The following is a 19,550-nucleotide window of genomic DNA, read 5'->3' on the forward strand; positions in this document are numbered from 1 at the left end:
TTGCGTGGTGTGAAACCAATTGAAGTTCATCGACAGTTGAAGGAGACGTGTCGTGATGGAATTATGGATGTGTCGAAAGTGCGTTCGTGGGTGCGACAGTTTAATGAAGGCAGAACATTGTGAGACAACAAACCGAAACAACCTCGGGCTCGCACAAACCGGTCTGACGACATGATCGAGAAAGTGGAGAGAATTGTTTTGGGGGATCGCCGAATGACTGTTGAACAGATCGCCTCCAGAGTTGACATTTCTGTGGGTTCTGTGCACACAATCCTTCATGACGACCTGAAAATGCGAAAAGTGTCATCCAGGTGGGTGCCACGAATGCTGACAGACGACCACATGGCTGCCCGTGTGGCATGTTGCCAAGCAATGTTGACACACAACGACAGCATGAATGGAACTTTCTTTTCGTCGGTTGTGACAATGGATGAGACGTGGATGCCATTTTTCAATCCAGAAACAAAGCGCCAGTCAGCTCAATGGAAGCACACAGATTCACCGCCACAAAAAAAATTTCGGGTAGCCGCCAGTGCTGAAAAAATGATGGTGTCCATGTTCTGGGACAGCGGGGGCGTAATCCTTACCCATTGCGTTCCAAAGGGCACTACGGTAACAGGTGCATCCTACGAAAATGATTGAAGAACAAATTCTTTCCTGCACTGCAACAAAACCGTCCGGGAAGGGCTGCACGTGTGCTGTTTCACCAAGACAACGCACCCGCACATCGAGCTAACTTTACGCAACAGTTTCTTCGTGATAACAACTTTGAAGTGATTTCTCATGCTCCCTACTCACCTGACCTGGCTCCTAGTCACTATTGGCTTTTTTCAACAATGAAATACACTCTCCTTGGCCGCACATTCACCAGCCGTACTGCAATTGCCTCAGCGATTTTCCAGTGGTCAAAACAGACCCTAAAGAAGCCTTCGCCGCTGCCATGGAATCATGGCGTCAGCGTTGTGAAAAATGTGTACGTCTGCAGGGCGATTACGTTGAGAAGTAACGCCGGTTTCATCGATTTCGGGTGAGTAGTTAATTCGAAAAAAAATCGGAGGCCTTAGAACTTGAATGCACCTCGTATAACTTTAATCTTTTTTTTTAAAATATACATATGTTACTAATTGCTACCCACCAATTTTTACACATTAAAATCTTAATTCCTCTGTGGATGGAAGGAGATGTCAGTGAGAAACTTTTTTCAGTTTGTTTTCAAATCTTGCTTTGCTGTCTGACATTTTATATCACTGGGTAAGTGATCAAAAGTTTTTGTTGCAGCATTGTGCACTCTTTTTTGTGCTAAAGACAGTCTTAATATGAATTAATGCAAGCCGTTTTTGTAATAGTCCTGCTGTGTATCACACAGTGTATGATGACAATAAGTAATTACACTGATTTACCGGCAAACCGTGTACCATACAAAGTTTGAGTTGCAGCTTCATTATCAGCCGATGTAGTTTAAGAAAGTTTGCTTAACCACAGACACTTCCAGGTAATTTCGCTGCATTAACACACCCAACAGCTAGATGTTTTCATAAAGGCCTTCAAAGGCGTGCTTCCTTAATTCTGGAATGAAAAACAAAAGATTCGCTTCATAACAGCCTGTATTAAGGTTGATGGTGATCTTTGGCAACTCGAACTTCGGAATCTTGTCAAACATACTAACAATTTTAAAGAGTATTTTTATCTAAATCCTGCTCAGGATTGCTGTTGTTGTGGTCTTCAGTCCTGAGACTGGTTTTATGCAGCTCTCCATGCTACTCTATCCTGTGCAAGCTTCTTCATCACCCAGTACCTACTGCAACGTACATCCTTGTGAATCTGTTTAGTGTATTCATCTCTTGGTCTCCCTCTACGATTTTTACCCTCCGCACTGCCCCCCAATACTAAATTGGTGATCCCTTTATGCCTCAGAATATGTCCTACCAACCTATTCCTTCTTCTGGTCAAGTTGTGCCACAAACTTCTCTTCTCCCCAATCCTATTCAATACTTCCTCATTAGTTATGTGATCTACCCATCTAATCTTCAGCATTCTTCTGTAGCACCACATTTCAAAAGCTTCTATTCTCTTCTTGTCCAAACTATTTACCGTCCATGTTTCACTTCCATACATGGCTACACTACATACAAATACTTTCAGAAATGACTTCCTGACACTAAACTCTATACTCGATGTTAACAAATTTCTCTTCTTCAGAAACGCTTTCCTTGCAATTGCCAGTCTACATTTTATATCCTCTCTACTTCGACCGTCATCAGTTATTTTGCTCCCCAAATAGCAAAACTCATTTACTACTTTAAGTGTCTCATTTCCTAATCTAATTCCGTCTGCTTCACCTGACTTAATTCGACTACTTTCCATTATCCTCGTTTTGCTTTTGTTGGTGTTCATCTTATATCCTCCTTTCAAGGCACTGCCCATTCCGTTCAGCTGCTCTTCAAGGTCCTTTTGTGTCTCTGACGGAATTACAGGAAAGGATTAAGAAACAGATATCTAATTCCGAACCATTTCATGCTAGACACGTTACCCTCCGCAGTTATTTTGAGAATTATTTAGACAAAAGTCGCTATTGGGATGAGACAATTTATCATTAAGTAGGTATTGAGAACTAGACATTCGCGAGAAATTGGTACTTGTCTCACAAGATAACCTAGAGCATTTTATGTCCATGTTTGACCCCACAGACTTGATCTATGCAGGCATAAAGGTCAGTTGTAATGACAATAATGGCTACAATAGCGCGCCACAGTCAAATCAGCTGCGCCCGCAGAATTACAATCCAGGCCAGCCAACGGCTATTGCCTTTCCCACGTGACGTCACCCACTATGTCACCTGGGTATGCTGAACGACCTACTTACAACTGACCACCAAATCTGAATAGTGACAGAAGAAGTTACAATAATCTCTATCAATATGGTTGCCAGGGAAATGGAGGCGGATGGTTCTGTAGCAGTAACAACAACACTTACTGAAATTCAGATAATGCAAAGCAGACCTGAGGGGATATGAAAAATATTCTAGTTCACAGTGTTACAAATGACCTGCTCGCTTTTGGACTGGTGCTGCCATTGTGTTTGTGCTTTCACCGTACGAGTCTTTTGACACTCTAGCGTTTCAGCAATTCTCGTATTTTCCTCACAAAGGATCGATCGTACGATATTTTGACAAAAGACGTTACTTTTTCTGAAATCGAGTGACGCCTTGAATGATGAAACGCTTGGGAGAGAATTTCAGACCCCCTATACTAGTAGATGTTGTGTAAGTTTTGTCGAACAGATTTTTTATGGTCTTTAAAAATCTCTCGTTTTCTGCTAGTTGTTTTCTTACCACGTCGACACTGAAACTTTCAGTTCATGTTTCCGAACTGAAGCAAAGAAATGTACTAAATCGCAGAGCGACATCATTTCAAAACAAGAAAGTATTTAACAATTTCTATTCTACAAAATAAGTTTACACACATCAACAAAAGTTTTCTATCACTCCGGTTCCCGGACCTCCTGAAGATAGACGTAGACTGTGGATATTGTGTCAGAGACAATGTCCCTTTGACTGTTCAGAGATGTCACTAAACCCGCCCAAAGATGTAAACAACCATGCATGAGCAGCGCCTATTAGACGGAGGGAGTCCGACAGCCGAGCAGTTCCAGTCATTCCACCAGGAAGGATGTACCGGTTCATGTTGTCTGTAGTTCAACCATGCCTAGACGGTCAATACCGCTGTTCGATCGCGTCCGCATGGTTACTTCGTGCCAGGAAGGGCTCTCAACAAGGGAAGTGTCCAGGCGTCTCGGAGTGAACCAAAGCGATGTTGTTCAGACATCGAGGGGATACAGAGAGATAGGAACTGTCGATGACACGCCTCGCTCAGGCCGCCCAAGGGCTACTACTGCAGTGGATGACCGCTGCCTACGGATTATGGCTCGGAAGAACCCTGGCAGCAACGTCACCATGTTGAATAATGCTCTTCGTGCAGCCACAGGACGTCGTGTTACGACTCAAACTGTGCGCAATAGGCTGCATGATGCGCAACTTCACTCACGTGGCGAGGTCCAGCTTTGCAACTACGACACCATGCGGCGCGGTATAGATGGGCACAACAACATGGCGAATGAACCGCTCAGGACTGGCATCACGTGCTCTTCATTGGTGAGTGTCGGATATGCCTTCAACCAGACAATCGTCGGAGACGTGTTTGGAGGCAACCTGGTCAGGCTGAACGCCTTAGACACACTGTCCAGCGATTGCAGCAAGGTGGAGGTTCCCTGCTATTTTGAGGTGGCATTATGTGGGGCCGACATAAGCCGCTGGTGGTCATGGAAGACGCCGTAACGGCTGTACGAAACGTGAATGCCATCCTCCGACCGATAGTGCCACCATATCAGCAGCATATTGGAGAGGCATTCGCCTTCACGGACGACAATTCGCGCCACCATCGTGCACATCGTGTGAACGACTTCCTTCGGGATAACGACATCGCTCGACTAGAGCGCCCAGCACGTCCTCCAGACATGAACCCTATCGACCATGCCTGGGATAGATTGAAAAGGGCTGTTTCATCTACATCTACATCTAGATACATACTCTGCAATCCAGCATACGGTGCGTGGCGGATGGTACGTCGTACCACAACTAACATCTTCTCACCCTGTTCCACTCCTAAACAGAACGAGGTAGAAATGACTGCCTATATGGCTCTGTACGAGCCCTAATCTCTCTTATCTTACCTTTGTGGTCTTTCCGCGAAATATAAGTCGGCGGCAATGAAACTGTACTGCAGTCAGCCTCAAATTCTGGTTCTCTAAATTTCCTCAGTAGCGATTCACGAGAAGAACGCCTCCTTTCCTCTAGAGACTCCCACCCGAGTTCCTGAAGCATTTCCGTAACACTCGCGTGATAATCAAACCTACCAGTAACTAATCTAGCAGCCCGCCTCTGAATTGCTTCTATGTCCTCCCTCAATTCGACCTGATAGGGATCCCAAACGCTCGAGCAGTACTCAAGAATAGGTCGTATTAGTGTTTTATAAGCGGTCTCCTCTACAGATGAACCACATCTTCCCGAAATTCTACCAATGAACCGAAGACGACTATCCACCTTCCCCACAACTGCCATTACATGCTTGTCCCACTTCATATCGCTCTGCAATGTTACGCCCAAATATTTAGTATGTTTATGGACGACGTGACTCACCAACCACTCTGAGGGTGGCCGAGCGGTCGTGGGTGCTTCAGTTCGGAACTGCGCGACTGCTACGGTCGCAAGTTCGAATCCTGCATCTGGCATGGATGTGTGTGATGTCCTTAGGTTAGTTAGATTTAAGTAGTTCTATGTTCTAGGGCATTGATGACCTCAGATGTTAAGTCTCATGGTGCTCGGAGACATTTGAAGCATTTGAACCACTCTGAGGGATCCACACCGAATCGCTGTTGAGGAGTGGGGCAATCTGGATGTAAAGTGCTTGATGAACTTGTGGACAGTATTCCACGACGAATACAGACACACATCAGTGCAAGAGGACTTGCTACTGGGTATTAGAGGTACCGGTGAGTACAGCAATCTGGACCACCACCTCTGAAGGTCTCACTGTATGGTAGTCCAAGATGCAATGTGTGGTTTTCATGGGCAATAAAAAAGGGCGGAAATGGTGTAAATGTTGATCTCTATTCCAAATTTCTGTACACGTTCCGGAACTCTCGCTCTCGGAGCCGAGGTGATGCAAAACTTTTTCTGATGTGTGTAATACAACATAGCTTTTTGTTGGAATGAAAGCTTATGATATGACACATTCTGTGTCACACACTTAACTAATAATTTCGGTGTGTTTTACTCTATAAGAGACACTTAAGACAGAATGACGGGAATTTTCTTCCTTATTGAGCCCCGAGCTTAGCGAACTTTTGCCTCAGACTTGGCTACCTACCTTCCTGCGTCAGCAGCTGAATGGTTGCAGACTCCACATTCTGTTCATCCGGAAAATGTTGCTTCAGTATTCCGAAGCTGCGCTCTATCTCAGTCACCAAGGACACGAATTGATCCAGCCAGACTATTGTAGACATGGTGAGAAACGTATACAGAGTATTGAGAACTGCTGTACAGGCCATGTTCCCGCTCCTCCATCCCATGTACAGATTAAACGACAAAGCTGTTATAAGCAAAAAAATAAGCAGGAGACACACGAGGTCGTATTTCGAATAGCAGATTCGAGACGTGTGTCTTGGGTCTCTGAAACGCCTGAGAATAGAACAGGTGAGATCTAGCGTTTCACATCCCGAGCAGATGTACTTCGACAGTAAGGTAGCGGATGTCAGACGGATCGAATAAATGTGCAAATATCTAATAATCTGTGTATACGGAGAAAACTCTGAGAAACAAGTTGATACTGAAAATATTACGAACGGTTCCAGACCTAAATATGCTACTGTCCACATGAAAGGTAGACATCGCGTGATAAATCCGCGACGGCGGCGGTTCCTACAAGGTGGGAGAAGACCGAGTACTGTCCATAGGAGCAGCCTGCAAGGATGATGCCACTCCAGCAGTCTGCTTTCTTTTCTCCGGCTCCAAACAAGTGTACACATCGAACCAACAACTGATGTCTGTACCGTGTACGCCACATTTATGTACTGAAGCAGCAGATACCGAAGCTCGCAGTACGTAGGCTGCGTTATCGACTTCAAAGCAGTCAGTGACATGTTTTTATTTTTCGCAACGTAATGCTTGTTTACAAATTGCTCCACCTTAAATCGAATTCCGAGAAAACGTTTACCTGTCGCCTAATGTTCTCTTGCAGGTGAGCGCGAGCTACTTACACGCACTGCACAGTGATTATGGTAAAAGTGAATACCCAAGAACTAAATTGTCTCTGTCTCACGTTTTACACGTAAAATTACTGGTCAACTGCGTGTCACAATAGCTCAACAAATTACGATGCGTAGTTTGTAATCGATACATTGCCGGTTAACGACTCACCCACAGGCTAAGATCTTATTACCCAGATTGGATTTATAAATGACGACTGAAACCTGAACCGTATGTATTCGGTATTGCTGAGCCATCTACTAGTCAAAAATTATCAGTTATCTCCATTACTGATCGTCTTTACGTGAAATGAAGTAAGCGCTGTGCAGCAAAGTCGCTTTCACACGAGAGCAATTCCTGTGATTGAGTGAGAACACTCATCAGCCGCCATTTGATATCCACGGCTGAATAAAAGCTTCCTTTAGAAATTTCCATGCACTACATTTTACATTTAATCGTATGTACGATTTCCCCGGAAATTTTCTGTTGCTTTCAACCCACCTTCCATTTCTGCGTCATCTGGGTCTTTCTCATCACTTAAAAAAAAAAAAAGGTTCAGATGGCTCTAAACACTATGGGACTTAACATCTGAGGTCATCAGTCCCCTAGACTTAGAACTACTTAAACCTAACTAACCTAAGGACATCACACACATCCATGCGTGAGGGAGGATTCGAACCTGCGACCGTAGCAGCAGCACGGTTCCGGACTAAAGCGCCTACAAACGCTCGGCCACAGCGGTCGGCTCATCACTTGAATCCAACGGAGAATTTCTTTCGTCTTTCTACTATCCGTTCGCCTTACTATATGCCACACGCATATCCATTTCATTCTGATTAGACTCATTATTAAACTACTCATTCCAATTTGTTTCCTGATTAATTTGTTTTGTGTATCTCCCAGTAATTTTCGTCATGGGTTTCATTGTTCACAATACTGATTCATTTAGAAGAAACTGCAACTTTTATTTATTGCAAAATGGCTCTGAGCACTATGGGACTCAACTGCTGCGCCTTTAACCGCACGGCCACTTCGGCCGGCCTTTATTTATTGTACATTAACGGAAAAATGATGTGCAATTCTTTAAGCATTGTACAGAAATGTACGAACTGTTCAGCAGGTTGATACCTAAATAGGCTTCAGTAGTACTGAAAAAAGTGAGGGATAAACCATACGTATTCATATTCGAGTTGAAAACTTTCGTTGTTACACACTCACTCCATTCTATATGAAGGGCTTATTTTCAGTAGTGGTACAAGTCCAATTTTGTTCATTTTGAGATACAGAGTCCTAAAGTTAAATGAGCGCTGAAAAATCTGCAGTTGAGATACCAGAAATGTTCAAGCATATGGCTTCTTGCTACAGATGAACCTTTCTTTCTGTTTGTTTGGATCACTAATGTCAGAAGCATTATAAGCAGAAAAGTGGAGGTAATGGACTTGTACCACTATTGAAATAAGCTCTTCATATAAGAGTTCCCCTCAGCAACTGAGAACTTCTCTCTGTAATTTGTTATTTATTCGTATGATCTCTGATAATTCTGTCGTGATTTATTGAATCTTTAATTGCCTTTGCTTATAAATTTTTTAGTCAGAATTCCATAAACTGTGTACGAAATCGTTTCACGGCCATCTGCATTAATGTTCAGAAGAAACGGAATGTCTTGAACGACTAGAGGTAGAGCGTTCGTATTCACAGGACATCTACATTAGAATGTTCTGCTGCGATTAGCATTTCATTCACCTCGGTTCAGCGCGTGTACTGTTGCCTAGCAGGCACAGGGCCCACCATGGGTCCTGATGTCTTGTTCTATTCGTGATGGTGTCGACACGCATTAGGCGCGAATGGCGTCCTGTGATATAGCAATCCGCTCCACGCTCATCTGGGTCCAACGTTCATCTGTGTTGGTTGGCATTGGGTCCCAGTGCTGTAACCACCATTTCACCATGTTGTTGTTGTTGTGGTCTTCAGTCCTGAGACTGGTTTGATGCAACTCTCCATGCTACTCTATCCTGTGCAAGCTTCTTCATCTCCCAGTACCTACTGCAACCTACATCCTTCTGAATCTGCTTAGTATATTCATCTCTCGGTCTCCCTCTACGATTTTTACCCTCCACGCTGCCCTCCAATACTAAATTGGTGATCCCTTGATGCCTCAGAACATGTCCTACCAACCGATCCCTTCTTCTGGTCAAGTTGGCGCCACAAACTTCTCTTCTCCACAATCCTATTCAATACTTCCTCATTAGTTATGTGGTCTACCCATCTAATCTTCAGCATTCTTCTGTAGCACCACATTTCGAAAGCTTCTATTCTCTTCTTGTCCAAACTATTTATCGTCCATGTTTCACTTCCATACATGGCTACACTCCATACAAATACTTTAAGAAACGACTTCCTGACACTTAAGTCTATACTCGATATTAACAAATTCCACTTCTTCAGAAACGCTTTTTTTGCCATTGCCAGTCTACATTTTATATCCTCTCTACTTCGACCATCATCAGTTATTTTGCTCCCCAAATAGCAAAACTCCTTTACTACATTAAGTAGTAGTAATTCCCTCAGCATCACCCGACTTAGTTCGACTACATTCCATTATCCTCGTTTTGCTTTTGTTGATGTTCATCTTATATCCTCCCTTCAAGATACCATCCATTCCATTCAACTGCTCTTCCAAGTCCTTTGCTGTCTCTGACAGAATTACAATGTCATCGGCGAACCTCAAAGTTTTTATTTCTTCTCCATGGATTTTAATACCTACTCCGAATTTTTCTTTTGTTTCCTTTACTGCTTGCTCAATATACAGATTGAATAACATCGGGGATAGGCTACAACCCTGTCTTATTCCCTTCCCAACAACTGCTTCCCTTTCATGCCCCTCGACTCTTATAACTGCCATCTGGTTTTTGTACAAATTGTAAATAGCCTTTCGCTCCCATTTCACCATATACCATACATTTTCGACTGGCAACAAGTCTGATGATTTGGCTGGGAAGGGCAAGAGGGTGACATGCTGTGACACCAAGAAGGCACGTATTCGTGCAGCAACATGTGGTCGTGCATTGTACTTCTGAAAGATGACGTTTCGTGCAGAAAGTGACGTCATTCGATACACTATTGCCGTCTACCACGTTTCTTCACATTCGTCAAAGGTAGGCGGAGGAGTGGACGACACGTAGGTAACCCGTGCCGTATTAAACGGCGATGGACTGTCACCCCTGATAGTGTAGGATGTCTTTCACTTTTCACCGTTGCGCTAGAGCCGACGCGGACACGAAACTGTGAAACGCCCCCTTTGAACATTTATACATGACTGTGCTTAAACTGACACACAATATTTTTAGCGCAACGCAATCTGACTTTCAATAATCCCTACAAAAGAATGGCCCTGACTAACATTAACCTATACCTTTCACAAATCACTTATCTCACAAAAATCTTCGTTACTCGAACTACTGCAATATAGCAAGCGCCACTACTGCCAGCTAAATAAAAGATTCAAGCTACAGAAGGCACTAACTGCTGATAGGCATAGTTAGCAATTGAAAGATGTTAATAGAGAACAAACAATGTATTTACCTTAACAGCCATAATATATATAGTAGTTCATGACATCCAGTGTTACAAATTTCAAAACTCCGCCATCTCTCTCCCCACATCCACCACTGCTGGCGGCTCACCTCCAACTGCGCAACGCTACGCGCTGTTAACATCCAGCTGCCCAACACTACAATGGCTGACAACAATGCAAACTGGACACAGACTGCACACAGCACAGCCAGTGATTTTCATACAGAGCGCTACGTAACGTTGCGAATAAGAAAACATAAACAGCCTACTTACATAGCCCCCATGCTCCCCACAAAAAAATTTTACAAATTGTTTTGGGCAGTGGCCAATAATGATTTGATAAAATTTTTCGTAATTACAATAACAAAGTTGTCAAATGCACACACTTATTGATAAAATGTTGGTCAAAAGCTAAAATTTTCTCACAGTCCATAAAGACAGTCCAGATTGTTCATAGCTGTAAAATTGCAGAGTTTTATTTCAAAGTCTGAGCAGTAAAAGAAGATGCACACGGAAGTAGTGAATTTCCATGCAATCTTGAAGAAGTAGTGTTGTCCTTCCAACGGAAAGACAGTGCTGACTCTTGACATGCAGACAGGTATTGGTCCACAACAGAGCGAACCAACAGCAGAGTCAGTCGAAATTTTGAAGAGTATTGGTAGGTAGGTCATCACAGAGTAGACCCACTGTAGTCCTGGTAGAGAGTATGGTATTGGTGGGCCACCAGAGGCGCAGACCCACTGCAGTCCTTGTAGAAATAATGGTACTGGTGAGTCAGCAAAGGCGTAGACCCACTGTAGTCCTTGTAGAAGTAATGGTATTGGTGGGTCATCAAAGATGCAGACCCACTGTAGTCCTTGTAGCGATGGCCAGCAGCCATCTGCTGCGACTGTGCAGGTGCACAATCACCATCGAAGAGTCTTGCGGATAATATAGCAAGTCCATAACCACCACTTGTGCACTCACAAAGTTTTTTGGAATTGTCCTTAGAACCAGCAATCCCTGATAGTGTAGGATGTCTTTCACTTTTCACCGTTGCCCTAGAGCCGACGCGGACACGAAACTGTACAGAAATGCCATTCAGAAGAGACGTCGATCTCCTCGGGGGAGTGGTCTGGGTGGTGCGATCTCACCCAACCAGTCGTGTTCTCCGGCCTTCTGTCAACCACTCTGCACACACCCGTTGCACTGCCGTAACCCATCGTCCCGCGCAAGCAGCAGTTTGCTAGGCTGCACTGCACGACACTCACTCATGTCAACAACGCGCCCTCTTTGAAACTCACTGATCTGGCGGTACGGTTCGCGCTTACGTCTGCGAGGAACCCTGGACGTCCGCGAAAGTCACACAGATCAATTCCCTTCAGATTATAGCGACAAAAAGAGCCCCTGACACATTTTACCGGTAGGTGGTGCTGCGCCGCGATATCAGTGTTGACCTTGACCTCGCAAAGCGACGTGGCTCATATGCTAATCGTTCCTGCAGAAAATACTAGTGTACGTGTCCTGTGAATACGAACGTTCTATCTCAAGTCGTTCAAGGTGTCCTGATTTTTTTCTGAACGTGAGTGTGGTATTGGGTCGTTTATCCAAAACAACCTGATAAATTATTAATTATTTAATTTAAAAGTCCACGTACCGTTACCATAATTCAAAACTAATAATATACACTGATTAAATTTCCTTGTCAGATGCAACGAAAACTTGTAAGTATAAAACCCTTGGCCTTACACTTGGTAGAGCCCATCACCTATGGGCAGCAGACCATTCGCCATTTGACAGATACTTTTGTTTTAATAATATGGCTGGATGCAGTTCCTGCCGCAGCAAACATTAGGTGCCCTAAGGTTGGGAAATAGTCTGTGCGTCCGTCTGTGAAGTTTTGTAAACTGTGTTCTATGTATATTTATTTTTGCTGTCGTCTTCAGTCCAGAGACTGGTTTTATGCAGCTCTCTATGCTACTCTATCCTGTGCAAGCTTCTTCATTTCTCAATACCTACTGCAACGTACATCCTTCTGAATCTGCTTATAGTATTCATCTCTTGGTCTCCCTCTACGATTGTTGCCCTCCACTCTGCCCTCCAATACTAAATTTGTGATCCCTTGATGCCTCAGGACATGTCCTACCAACCGATCCCTTCTTCTTGTCAAGTTGTGCCACAAACTTCTCTTCTCCCCAATCCTATTGAGTACCTCCTCATTAGTTATGTGGTCTACCCATCTAATCTTCAGCATTCTTCTGTAGCACCACATTTCGAAAGCTTCTATTCTCTTCTTGTCTAAACTATTTGTCGTCCACGTTTCACTTCCATACATAGCTACACTCCATACAAATACTTTCAGAAACTACTCCCTGACACTTAAATCAGTACTCGATGTTAACAAATGTCTCTTCTCCAGAAACGCTTTCCTTGCCATTGCCAGTCTACATTTTATATCCCCTCTACTTTGACCATCATCAGTTACTTTGCTCCCCAAATAGCAAAACTCATTTACTACTTTAAGTGTCTCATTTCCTAATGTAATTCTCTCAGCTTCACCTGACTTAATTCGACTACGTTCCGTTATCCTCGTTTTGTTTTTGTTGATGTTCATCTTATACCCTCATTTCTAGGCACTGTCCATTCCGTTCAGCTAGTCTTCCAGGTCCTTTGCTGTCTCTGACAGAATTACAATGTCATCGGTGAACCTCAAAGTTTTTATTTCCTCTCCATGGATTTTAATTCCTACTCCGAATTTTTCTTTTGTTTCCTTTACTGCTTGCTCAATATACAGATTGAATAACATCAGGGATAGGCTACAGCCCTGTCTCACTCCCTTCCCAAACACTGCTTCTCTTTCGTGTCCCTCGACTCTAATAACTGCCATCTGCTTTCTGTACAAATTGTAAATAACCTTTCGCTCCCTGTATTTTACCCCTGCCACCTTCAGAATTTGAAAGAGAGTATTCCAGTCAACATTGTCAAAAGCTTTCTCTAAGTCTACAAATGCTAGAAACGTAGGTTTGCCTTTCCTTAATCTTTCTTGTAAGATAAGTCATATGGTCAGTATTGCCTCACGTGTTACAGTGTTTCTACGGAATCCAAACTGATCTCCCCCGAGGTCGGCTTCTACTAGTTTTTCCATTCGTCTGTAAAGAAATAGTGTTAGTACTTTGCAACCGTGACTTATTAAACTGATAGTTCGGTAATTTTCACATCTGTCAACACCTGCTTTCTTTGGGATTGGAATTATTATATTCTTCTTGAAATCTGAGGGAATTTCGCCTGTCTCATACATCTTGCTCACCAGATGGTAGAGTTTTGTCAGGACTGACTCTCCAAAGGCTGTCAGTAGTTCTAATGGAATGTTGTCTACTCCCGAGGCCTTGTTTCGACTCAGGTCTTTCAGTGCTCGGTCAAACTCTTCACGCAGTATCACATCTCTGATTTCATCTTTATCTACATCCTCTTCCGTTTCCGTAATATTGTCCTCAAGTACATCGCTCTTGTATAGACCCTCTATATACTCCTTCCCCCTTTCTGCTTTTCCTTCTTTGCTTAGAACTGGGTTTCCATCTGAGCTCTTGATATTCATACAAGTATATCTCTTTCCTCCAAAGGTCTCTTTAATTTTCCTGTAGGCTGTATCTATCTTACCCCTAGTGAGATATGCCTTTACATCCTGACATTTGTCCTCTAGCCATCCCTGCTTAGCCATTTTGCACTTCGTGTCGATCTCATTTTTGAGACGTTTGTATTCCTTTTTGCCTGCTTCATTTACTGCTTTTTTATATTTTCTCCTTTCATCAATTAAATTGAATATATCTTCTGTTACCCAAGGATTTTTACTATACCTCGTCTTTCTACCTACTTGATCCTCTGCTGCCTTCACTATTTCCTCCCTCAAAGCTACCCATTCTTCTTCTACTGTATTTCTTTCCCCCATTCCTGTCAATCGTTCCCTAATGCTCCCCCTGAAACTCTCTACAGCCTTTGGTTCTGTCGCTTTATCCAGGTTCCATTTCCTGAAATTCCCACCTTTTTGCAGTTTCTTCAGTTTTAATCTACAGTTCATAACCAATAGATTGTGGTCAGAGTCCACATCTGCCCCTCGAAATGTCTTACAATTTAAAGCCTGGTTCCTAAATCTTTATCTTACCATTATATAATCTATCAGAAACCTTCCAATGTCTCCAGGCCTCTTCCATGTATACAACCTTCTTTCATGATTCTATAACCAAGTGTCAGCTATGATTAAGTTATTCTCTGTGCAGAATTTTACCAAGTGGCTTCCTCTTTCATTTCTTACCCCCGTTTCATATTCACCTACTACGTTTCCTTCTCTTCCTTTTCCTACTATCGAATTCCAGTCACACATGGCTATTAAATTTTCGTCTCCCTTCACAATCTGAATATTTTTTTCTTTTATCTCATCATACATTTCTACAATCTCTTCGTGATCTGCGGAGCTAGTTTGCATATAAACTTATACTGCTGTAGTAAACGTGGGCTTCGTGTCTATCTTGGTTGCAATAATGCGTTCACTATGCTGTTTGTAGTAGCTTATCCGTGCTCCTATTTTGTTATTCATTATTAAACCTACTCCTGAATTTCCCCTCTTTGATTTTGTATTTATAATCCTGTATTCACCTGACCAGACATCTTGTCCCTCCTGCCACCGAACTTCACTAATTACCACTATATCTAACTTTAACCTATCCATTTCCCTTTTTAAATTTTCTAACCTACCTGCCCGATTAAGGGATCCGACAATACACTCTCCGATCTGCAGAACGCCAGTTTTCTTTCTCCTGATAACGACGTCCTCCTGAGTAGTCCGCGCCCAGAGATCCGAATGGGGGACTATTTTACCTCCGGAATATTTTACCCAAGAGGACGCCATCATCATTTAACCATACAGTAAAGCTGCATGCCTTCGGGAAAAATTACGGCTGTAGTTTCCCCTTGCTTTCAACCGTTCGCAGTACCAGCACAGCAAGGCAGTTTTGGTTAGTGTTACTAGACCAGATCAATCATCCAGACTGTTGCCCCTGCAACTACTGAAAAGGCTGCTGCCCCTCTTCAGGAACCACACGTTTCTCTGACCTCTCAACACATACTCCTCCGTTGTCGTCGCCGCTACGTAACGGCTATCTGTGTCGTTGGGGCACGCAAGCCTCCCCACCAGCGGCAAGGTCTATGGTTGGTGGAGGGATGTGTATTTGTATTCAAAGTTTATGTCGGGGGCAGGGAGCAATCCGCATTTCCGAAGCTTTGTGTCGTAAACCACATAAAATCGAGGTTGGTTGGTTGGTTGTTTGGGGAAGGAGACCAGACAGCGTGGTCATCGGTCTCATCAGATTATGGAAGGATGGGGAAGGAAGTCGGCCGTGCCCTTTCAGAGTAACCATCCCGGCATTTGCCTGGAGTGATTTAGGGAAATCACGGAAAACCTAAATCAGGACGGCCGGACGCGGGATTGAACCGTCGTCCTCCCGAATGCGAGTCCAGTGTCTAACCACTGCGCCACCTCGCTCGGTCATAAAATTGAGACTCTATGTGTTGACTAATGAGTCAAACGATCGTTAATACAGCGGACATTATCGACGTCAATGTGTCTCATCGCCTGTAGCAAGATAGTGCACTGCTCTCTGAGGTCCAAGAACAGGTATGTTCGTGACAGCAGACGTAAATAATGTGGTACAGTGCAGTAGAGATTATCATGTCGATAATTAAAAACTGTATAAAAATTCACCTTAATTACTATTCGGTAACACTGACTTCAGTTCAGAAGCTGCTGAATAATGGGGTACAAAAATCGTTGATTACTTATCGAATGAAACGAAGTGTTTGAGACATTTAGCTACATTTGGAAGGTAGCAAAAGTCGTGTTTTTTTTCTCTCTGGATATTTCTTCTAATCTGTAGATTAATTGTTGTTTCTGTACATTTAGTTTACATGAAGAAGCAGAGTTAATCGTTCTTTGCGACTATGTAACTTCCCCTGTAAATGATCAGCAAGGAGCCATACTTAAAATCAAATTTTGTTAAATGATGAGACAAGTAATTACCACGATTGGTAAAAGTTGCCAGTGAACTAACTAAACAATAAAAATCTGCCCTTATTAACGTGGACAAGAAAATGAGGTACATTATTTTTATTATATGACTCCGTTGGTCAGAGCTGTATGCAAGAGAAACATGAAAGCTCATACAAGTGTAAGATACAATAAGCTGTTGTAATATGGTAACACAGAAGAACGCTATAAAAGTGAGAGACTGAAGTAGGAACTAGAAATGCAATATAAAGACAGATACAGAAAGAAGTTTATCGAAAATTCTCGACATAAGGAGGTACTCGTTAGTGGTTCAAATGGTTCAAATGGCTCTGAGCACTAAGGGACTTAACATCTGAGGTCATCAGTCCCCTAGAACTTAGAACTACCTAAACCTAACTAACCTAAGGACATCACACACATCCATGCCCGAGGCAGGATTCGAACCTGCGACCGTAGCGATCGCGCGGTTCCAGACTGTAGCGCCTAGAACCTCTCGGCCAATCCGGCTGGCCGTTAGTGGTACATCAGCAAAAACTACACGTTTAAGAAAAAGGTAATCAGTCGTTGCTTCAAGGATCAGCGTGATAACGGGAAAAATGTTTTGCCTGTCTGCTTCAGCGGATGCCATATCTGTGGAATGATGCCCATCAGAGCATAAGCAGCCCTTTTTATCAGAACTTCTGACCAGGGGCGGGATGCAATCTCGCTGTACTGGGAAGTGCCTTAATTTCTGACATCTCGTAGTGGACCCCGGTATTAGTTCTCGACGGTCTTTGGTTGGTCCGCCTTTTCCCAGAAGCAGAGCAACGCAAGCATCCTCTAGTTAATCTCGAGATACCAGGAAGCCGACGACGCTCTGAAAGCAGTTCCGTTTCCTCGTATGAACTTGGCCATTAACGTTCTCTTCTGTTGTGTTATGCCGTCATGGTTCCTGCAATAAACGCTATATACTGTGCCCTAAGAAATGGCTAGCACATCATGTATCTTACTTTCTAATCATTTTATTAAATATGTTTATTACGTGCTAATATTTTCTCTTATCATAGTTTCTTATTCCTCCAGTATTCGTTTTAGCATTACCAAGCGTGTTTTTTATTTATTCAGACCACCTCACTCTTGTTTTGTAACTCAAGGTATCCTTGTAGTTTTGGGAACAAGTGCTGCTGGATCTTCCTTTACATTCTTTATTGATAGGTCGTTTTAAAAAAATCTAGGGTTCGATCAGTTACTGGCAACTCTTTATCACAGACGTAAAAAGATCGCTTTTGGTGAACAAATATCTTTCATTATGTATATATCCCGAAATAATACTTCACTAAGATAGTTAGCGTTAACGCTAACAGAGGGCGCTGATTATGTGCAGCTCTAAGTTTTCTTTCATTGTGGCTTCTTTAGCTATTTATTTTACAGTTTTTATATTATTTTCTGCACTATGAACGATGGTTATTATTTATGTCATCATCTAGAACATTGGCACTTGAGCATATGTCAATTACTGTCTCGTAACTCTTCCTCTCTTTAACAATTAGACTTTTGTCGTATACTATTTAATTGCTTTTTATTACTGTAATACCATATAAGCTCATTACAGACTTCAACGATTGTATCCCCCCACCCCCTTAATTTTACGCTGTTCACTTAATCACTGAAAACTAGTGTACGCCTACAGTAGCGACATCTCGTGAACTTACAACACAAACATCTTGTGGTAACTGTACAGCAGTTTGTTTTGAACAGTAGTATTACTCACAACATGACTGTTGCATATGCTGTTATTTATATATATTTCACGATGCTGGTGCCGATTTTGCATTTAATATTTGACGACGTCACTAAGGCTGCAGTACATGAGGACATTGTTTTTATAAAACACAGGTATGCCTCTTCATGCTTAATATATATATATATATATATATATATATATATATATATATATATATATATATATATATACACTCCTGGAAATTGAAATAAGAACACCGTGAATTCATTGTCCCAGGAAGGGGAAACTTTATTGACACATTCCTGGGGTCAAATACATCACATGATCACACTGACAGAACCACAGGCACATAGACACAGGCAACAGAGCATGCACAATGTCGGCAATAGTACAGTGTATATCCACCTTTCGCAGCAATGCAGGCTGATATTCTCCCATGGAGACGATCGTAGAGATGCTGCATGTAGTCCTGTGGAACGGCTTGCCATGCCAGTTCCACCTGGCGCCTCAGTTGGACCAGCGTTCGTGCTGGACGTGCAGACCACGTGAGACGACGCTTCATCCAGTCCCAAACATGCTCAATGGGGGACAGATCCGGAGATCTTGCTGGCCAGGGTAGTCGACTTACACCTTCTAGAGCACGTTGGGTGGCACGGGATACATGCGGACGTGCATTGTCCTGTTGGAACAGCAAGTTCCCTTGCCGGTCTAGGAATGGTAGAACGATGGGTTCGATGACGGTTTGGATGTACCGTGCACTATTCAGTGTCCCCTCGACGATCACCAGTGGTGTACGGCCAGTGTAGGTGATCGCTCCCCACACCATGATGCCGGGTGTTGGCCCTGTGTGCCTCGGTCGTATGCAGTCCTGATTGTGGCGCTCACCTGCACGGCGCCAAGCACGCATACGACCATCATTGGCACCAAGGCAGAAGCGACTCTCATCGCTGAAGACGACACGTCTCCATTCGTCCCTCCATTCACGCCTGTCGCGACACCACTGGAGGCGGGCTGCACGATGTTGGGGCGTGAGCGGAAGACGGCCTAACGGTGTGCGGGACCGTAGCCCAGCTTCATGGAGACGGTTGCGAATGGTTCTCGCCGATACCCTAGGAGCAACAGTGTCCCTAATTTGTTGGGAATTGGCGGTGCGGTCCCCTACGGCACTGCGTAGGATCCTACGGTCTTGGCGTGCATCCGTGCGTCGCTGCGGTCCGGTCCCAGGTCGACGGGCACGTGCACCTTCCGCCGACCACTGGCGACAACATCGATGTACTGTGGAGACCTCACGCCCCACGTGTTGAGCAATTCGGCGGTACGTCCACCCGGCCTCCCGCATGCCCACTATACGCCCTCGCTCAAAGTCCGTCAACTGCACATACGGTTCACGTCCACGCTGTCGCGGCATGCTACCA

This window comes from Schistocerca cancellata, chromosome 9 (assembly GCF_023864275.1).
Source record: "Schistocerca cancellata isolate TAMUIC-IGC-003103 chromosome 9, iqSchCanc2.1, whole genome shotgun sequence".
In the NCBI taxonomy this organism is placed as follows: Eukaryota; Metazoa; Arthropoda; class Insecta; order Orthoptera; family Acrididae; genus Schistocerca; species Schistocerca cancellata.